Genomic DNA, 7701 nt, shown 5'->3' with positions numbered 1-7701 from the left:
CCTAAGATAACCAGTCATTAATCATACATTTACATAACTTCTGTCCAGGGGACGGGTACTCCAGCTAGTATATAAGAAAAATCTTAAAATGTTAAAAAAATAAAATTATAAACTGAAGACTGATCCATCTTGGTTTATAATGGAAACTTGAATTTAGTACTTTTGGTTATAAATCTACCTACTCTCTCACAGAAAAGGCATTAATAAAGTTTTGATGAAGGAAGTTATAAGATGTAGAAGCATTAGGTTTATTTCAGTTAAAAAAGATGCTTGTAAAATATAGATGTAAAAATAGCCTTGGTTATGTTTCACTGACAGGACACTTACAGAATATACCACTGAATATACATTTGAGTGACTAAAATACAGAATGCAGGGCTTAAAATAACTATTTTGACCTGGTCAGATGCTTACAATAATCTTGCAGAACTTATTCAGATAAATGTACAAAACTTGCACCAAAAATAAACATTTTCTTACATTACTCTTTTCGCATAATAGCTTTTCTTGACTTGTGCTGCCCTCTATTCGCACAAATTTCATTCAGCACTAACCTTGATGCTCTCAACTATGATTTCATGTAGTAGAGCTGAACTGTAGCATGCAAATGAGCATGATACAACCCTCCACCAATAGGAATGTGACACACCTTCCTAGAGCAGCTGACTCCCTCTATACTGTAGAGAAGTCTCATCACTTCAAGATTAGGCAAAAAAGATGCATCAGAAGTGTGAGCAGAAGTAAGTATCTATTGGAAATACATTTTCAGTGTAGTAAAATGTTAACTTCTGATACAATACCTTACCTCCATTCATATAATAGCTAGAATCCCACATTGAAACAGTGGAGGGACTGGTGCAAAAGTTAACTAGATAAGCACTCTTTGGAAGGCACCCCAAAATAACCCATGTTGTGGAATATCGTGATGTATAAGTATCCTGCACCCTATCTGTACCAGGTATATATATACTCTTTGCCTGTTGCCAAGATACGTGTCGCTAAATTGGGTGGAAAAAATGCACGTCCAACTTGTAATTGGATGAGCCAGATAGTGTAGAATGGCTAGGTCGCAACAGACTATATTTGGTGGGTCAACTCCAGTTCAAAACCAGGTGCCACTAGGTATTTGTCTTCCAGTCTGTGGTAAGAGGTAAGGGTCTCTATGAACCACATGTGTGAGGACTTATGCTGGACCTTTGCCAATCCAATAACAGACTGCCCGCCACCCAAGCAGCTAAGAATGGGTAAGTGGCAAGAACTTCCGTACTCTACTGGGAGATGGGGAGATAACAATGCAGTGGGTAGTCTGGAAAAATGCAGCACAGTTGTACATTGCAATGGGTGACCATGAAAACCCTATTTTGAAAAGCAGGCTGGTCTGATTTTAATCAACTAGGAGGAATGGACAGTGATATCAACAATGCTTTACTCATGATAGTCCACGAGTTGGTATGGTCTGGTTGCGGGCCTTACTTATGAAGTAAGATACCATGAGGCAACCTCAAGCAGTCTTGTGGAATACCCCCATCTCTTACCCCAGGGAAAGGGCGAGATGATGGATCTGGTGAGAGGAAACATGGAATATATGACAAGAATTCTCAGATAACGATGCATAAGTAAGAAGAATAAGCTGTCAAATTTATTTGGTAAGGGTGACAGGAAAAAGATCATGGGTTGAGGAGATATAAAGAGACAGGAACAAGAGTCACAGACGGAAGCTGTGTGGGGGACCAAATAACACAACTGGACAAAGACAATCTGAATCATATCTGAAATTAAAATGAGAGATGGAGGGGATACAAATGGGAGTGAAGTTGATTTTTCCTTCACACACTGCCAATGTCTTGGGGGAAAACAAAAAACTGTGATTTGAATAAAGAAAGGAGAACATAGGTATGGTGATAAAGAATATAGGAGATGTCAACAGCAAAGATATCCCACCTACAAAATCCACATATGAAAAGGAGTAAGAAATATGTCTTGAGGGAAAGGTGCTACAAAGAGCAAGAAACCAAAGGGAGGAAGGGTAAGGACATGAGATTCCAATCTGGTATGGGAACTGGGCTGAGCAAATGATTTGTTTGTTTGTTTGTAATTATGCACAAAGCTACATAATGGACTATCTGTGCTCTGCCTATCATGGGTATCGATATCCAGGTTCTAGCACTGTAAGTCCGCGAACATACTGCTGTACCACCAAGGGGCACGGACAGACAAATGAGGTGAAAGGAGCAAAACAGGAAAGGAAAAAATATGATAGAAGCAGAAAAAATTAAAGGTTTTGGACAAAGCTGCCCTATAGCCCACAAAAAAAAATGACAGAAACAGATAAACCATTGTCAAAAAGCCAAGTATAAAATTGGAGAGACGGACAACATTTGGGTAGGAAGGTGATAGGATATGGCACAAAGACTAACAACAGAAAATGCACCATTGCAGAATCTAAATATTTCCACCAAAGAAATATTAGAGAAGCTATTGAAACACACAAGAATGCAGACAGACTCATATACAATGATATGGGTTTTCAACTGTATACATTATGGAAAACATTTTTCAATAGAATATGTATGAAGAAATCAGACCGAAAAAACAACACTTGCTAGATGTCGCTGTATACACACAGTATATCCTTAAAAATGAATCACATGGTACATCGAAACTAGCCTGAGAAATCATCTTCATATTTTTGTGTTCTTTGTTACTTTATTTGTGTTTATAAAGCTGTTAATCTTTGTACACAGCAAAAAATACTACTTATCTTGATTGCACCATTTATACTGGTAAACCATCAAAGAAGAAGAGCAAACCAAGTGAGAAGGAAGGAAGTTTACCCACATAGAGAGTTTGGATCATCTCACAAAGAACCTGACAAAGTCTACACGTGAAAATGGAGGTGGCTAAGGTGGGATGAAAGACAGAGGACTGAGGCTGCTGGAGAAGGGATCAGGAAAGTGGATAAGGTATGAAAGGAGATGATTGAAGAAGGTTCAACAGTGGAAATCACGGTTGTGCATGCCAGAATGGGGCAATAAGAAGGACTCAACACACAGTGGTTCGTATAAGAGAGAGAGAAAGCAAGGAAAAAGATGGATGGGAGGATAAGCATACAGGTAGACTTTCAATCTTGACTGAAGGCATCCACCTCTAAAGCCAATTGGAGAATTGGAGCCCAGAAAATGAGAAGTTCTGTATTGAATTGGGTGGCAAATATATCTTGGGAGGGGGGGTACCCAGCTGAGAGCATAACAACTGCAACACTTGAGGAAACTCCAACAGCAGAATTTTGTTGGGGCAAGATATCCAATCTGCTACAAGATTCAGAGAACCCAAGAAGATAGACCTGTTGAGATTTGGCTGAGAAAAGGAGATCCATCATTCAAAGCAAAGCAAATGAGATTGGGTGCCCACTTGACAACTGATGTAATAGACAACAGTTAAATTGTCAGAATGAATCATGACCAAGTGGCCCCGTACCACGGGCAGGAAATGATCCAAAGCCCGATGAAGAGCTAGGAGTTTCAAAAGGTGACGTGTAGGGAAGATATGAATATATACCATGACAGGCTATCTACTGAGAATACAAATATGCTCCTCATCCCGTAAGAGAAACATCTGTAAAGAGATGCAAATTGGGATGGGGAAGAGGTAGAGGAACACCCTCTTCAATCACCAGGCAAGTTTCAAGTTGTAATGCATGCGTGCACAACCCCAAGGGACAAGGGATTCCATGAAAGATCAGGTCCCCAAAATAAAGAACCTCATGTGCAGAAAGAGAAGGAGAAGACTTAGCTTTGGAAACCAAGAGCTCCATCACACTAAAACTAACAGAAGGCTGGATCCTGTTGAGATAGGTGTTGAAAAACACCCCTAGATGAATAAGATACTGTGTGAGAGGTGGACTTCTCCAACTTGACAAGCCATCCCAAACGAGCAGCCTCCTGTATGAGGAAATGGGTATGGTTGTGAGAGGCTTGTTTGGGAAGAGATAAAGGAAGTCAGTGATCCATATAATGGTAAAACTGCAAACCTTGGTTGTAAGTATGCTGGGCAAAGGCTCTGATCATGTGACAGAAGACTTATGGCACCAATGCCAGACTTAATGGTAAAGCGTGGAACTGAAACACTCAACCCCCATGAACAAATGGAAGGCATTGTCTATATGCTGGAGAAATCGAGATATGAAGGTAAATACTCAATATATTAACCTTGGTTATTCATAAACCTGTGGTGAACCCCCATCAGTTGGTGAGGAAAGACTATATGGTAAACTGTGACAGGTCGAGGAAGAGGTTAAAGTTGAAGAGATTGATAACAGGATCCAATCCTTAACAATGAGCAGCCGGAAATAAAAAGATAAAAAAACGGAGAAGGGTGAAATTTGTTCTAGAGATCTCAAACTGCCTCAGAGAGATGCTGGCAAGAAAGTGGATCCCAAGGAAAGGAGGGGGGGGGTATGGGAATAAAGGGGAGGAGCAGAAAAACAGTCCTTCTGTCAGAACCTGAAGAATCCAAGTGTCTGTGATGAAAGAGTACAACAGATGAGCAAACCTGGCCAACTGCATCCTCACATTGCCCCCATGGTATAGTCACCAATGAAACTGTCATCAAAAAATGTAACGATGTACAATTTGATGTCTTGTTACAGAAACCTGGGAAGGTGGCACCATTAGAGGGAAGAACACAGAGGGGCGAGACATGGGAACAGGAGCAGGACAGAATTGAGAAAGACAAAAAACAAAGGAGGAAAGGGAGGAATGTTGATGCACAGCCTCCACCTGAAACTCTAAAGTATCAGAGAGATCCTTATAAACAGCCTGCACAAGAAAGGAGCTAAATGGAGATTACATATATAGGAAGCAGGCAGATGTACATGTGATAAGAGGGTATCCCTGCAAAGATCTCAACAACAAAGGAGCCATGTACAAAGAGATATGGTTGAGGAAGATAAGCATGCCAACATATAAAAAAGAAGGTATGTGTATCCACCAAAAACACCTCAGGAGAATTGTGGATAGCCTCGGAAAGGAGGTGAATGGATGAGAGATAATGGAGGATAGTAGTGAGAGTGAGTCAAGACAAGTGAACTGGGCCATGGAAAATCATTATGTCATGGATATTCCAATCTATAATATGCCAAAGCATGAGAGTCAGCCAAACATGGAGGCTGAGACATGCTGGCACTCAAAAGTAAATGGGTAAGAAACTATTCAGCATGAACTTGAATATCAGGTGATGGGGGAAAAACTAAATAAATCAAGTCGGGGCAGAATGAAGAAGAGAAAGAGACAAGAGGTAACATACCTAGAAATCATGTCCAAAATGCAGGCAAAGAGCATGGCAGATTGAGAGTGGTATAAAGGGAAGGCACTACAAAGGCAGGAGGTGGAAGAAGGCTGTCCAAATCTTCATCTTCAGGCATATTCTACAGGAAGAGGGAAATCCAAATGGGGTTCAGCAGACATAGCTGGCTGCATGATACTCTAACTCACAAAACACTAAAACCAAGACCTCCTCCACTACAAGTGTAGAGCCAAAAGCCACAGAAGCAGTAAGTGTTGATGGATCAGAAGTGACAGAATCTATACCAGAAGCATTGTAGTAATACTAAATTGAGAGTCCATTATGTAGATAATAAAAGAATAGAAATTACAACAAATCAAAGTTGTCAATACGGTAATATTAAGTGAAATTGCAAACAATAACACAAAATACAAAGTAAAAATTGAGTGCAACTACACACTGGAATGCCAAATTGAGGAGTGAAGAGTGTGTTCTACAGTATAAAAACAGTTAGCTGCACTAGGAGGGTGTGTCACACTCCTACTGATGGAAGGTTGTTGCATGCTACACCACATGAGGGTAGGTGGGAGCATCAATGCCAGTGGAGAGCAAAAAATGCACAAATAGAAAAACATTATTATGTAGGTGAAGGTATTGTATATATTGCCATAACCACTGTAAACCTGAGAATCTAAAGACCACTCCATCAGATAAATTTTGTCCAGGAAGGATGGATGATCCATGACAAGATTGAAAGCACCTGGAACATGAAAACAAGTAAATGAATACAATGTGTGCAGGCCCATAAAAAGGAAATCCAATGTCTGACAACAAAGAGAATGCAAACAGGTGATTGATATATGCCACTACCATAGAATTGTCTGTATGGATCATAACCAAATGACTGCAGGTAAGAGGAAGAAAATGATCCAAAGCCCGATGGACAGCAAAAAGCTCCAGGATACTGATATGGCAAGACCGTTCAGTCTCAGGCCATTGACCTGATGCGACTTGCTGCTAAACCCACACCCCCCAGCCATAGAGCAAAGCGTCCATGAAAACATGTAAATCAGGATGAAAGGGAGGAATTGTAACCCCCACCAAAGTGTGAGCCTTGTCCAACAACCAATGCAGATCATTTTTAAGGGAAGGAGGATGGGTAAGAGGAATATCCAAGGGATCCTGTGCAAGATTCCATTGGCCGTGAAGAGTCCATTGAAGGGATCTCATATGAGCATAACCCACGGGGATAAGTGCTGCCATAAAAGACCAAATCCCCAAAAGAGATAGGACCTCACAAGCAGTAATAAAGGGAGCAGTAAGGGTATTGATGACTGCCTGCTCTATCAAATGGAGTTGAAGAGGAGAAAGTTGGGCCCAACGGAGATAAGTGTTGAATAAAATACCCAAATGGATAAGATATTGGGTAGGAACAATGACGGATTTCTCCAACTTGATCAACTAACTGACCAGAGCCACCTCCAAAAGAAGCAGATGAGTGTGTCAGGCAGAATCCATTTTGGAATGAGTCAACAGAAGCCAGTCCTCGATGTAATGGTGGTAGCACAACCCTCTACCTTGCATAAGTCCAGCAATAGCCTTGACCCCCCAACAAAAGACATACGGTGCCATAGCCAGACAGAAAGGAAAAGTGCAACATTGATAAATCACCCCGTGATGAACAAACTGAAGGTAGTGTCTTGACTGCCGTGATATGGGAATATGGAGATAAGTATTCGAGACATCAACCTTGGTCATCCATAAGCCTAGAGAAAAAGTCCATCTGAGAGTGAGAAACGACTCCATACTAAAATGAGGTAGTACCAAAAAGCGATTAAGGCATGACAGATCGATCATAGGCTGCCAGTCTCCATTTTTATGGGGGGGGGACAACAAACAGCCTGGAATAAAACCCCTGAGAAGGGTGAATTACAAGTTCAGTGGTATTCTAAGAGAGAAGATCCTGTACTACCTTAGACGGATGCTGACATGTGGTAGAATCTCATAGCAACAGAAAGGAAATGGGTATCTGAGACAACAGAGGAAGGTAAAGGAAATGTATGACAAGTCTATCAGATAAAACCAAAGCTGGGATAAATGAGCCCCCACCAGATTAGGGCACACAGGGTAGTCCCCAATACTGTTTTCATTGCGACTCTTGGTGTTGAATAAAACGATGAGAAGGAGATTCCCTAGTGAAAGGAACAGATAAGGGTTTGGAAGGATTATGACGAGAAAGAGAAATAGGGGATGGTCGAGGCTCCGTGCAAGATAAACGATCAACCAATGAGGAAAGAGTCGATTGCTGTCTTACAGATTCCACTCGGGATTCCAAAGTCACTGGAAGATCTCCAAATGCTGGCCGATGGAGAAAAGAGGACAGGCATAATTCCCAAAAAAAAAGATGGCAAAAAGAAC

General features: G+C 41.1%; 1 protein-coding gene across 4 annotated transcripts in view; it reads right to left on the bottom strand.

Annotated features, from left to right (window-relative positions):
- The window catches only part of LOC106463385 (alpha-1,3-mannosyl-glycoprotein 2-beta-N-acetylglucosaminyltransferase-like), an 87756-nt gene that overhangs the window by 37184 nt on the left and 42871 nt on the right, over positions 1-7701 (bottom strand). The window lies entirely within an intron of this gene.

The sequence above is a fragment of the Limulus polyphemus genome, unplaced genomic scaffold (assembly GCF_000517525.1).
Source record: "Limulus polyphemus unplaced genomic scaffold, Limulus_polyphemus-2.1.2 Scaffold1391, whole genome shotgun sequence".
Taxonomy (NCBI): Eukaryota; Metazoa; Arthropoda; class Merostomata; order Xiphosura; family Limulidae; genus Limulus; species Limulus polyphemus.
Note: the sequence above shows the minus strand (reverse complement) of the source record. Positions and strands in the feature narration are given on the sequence as shown.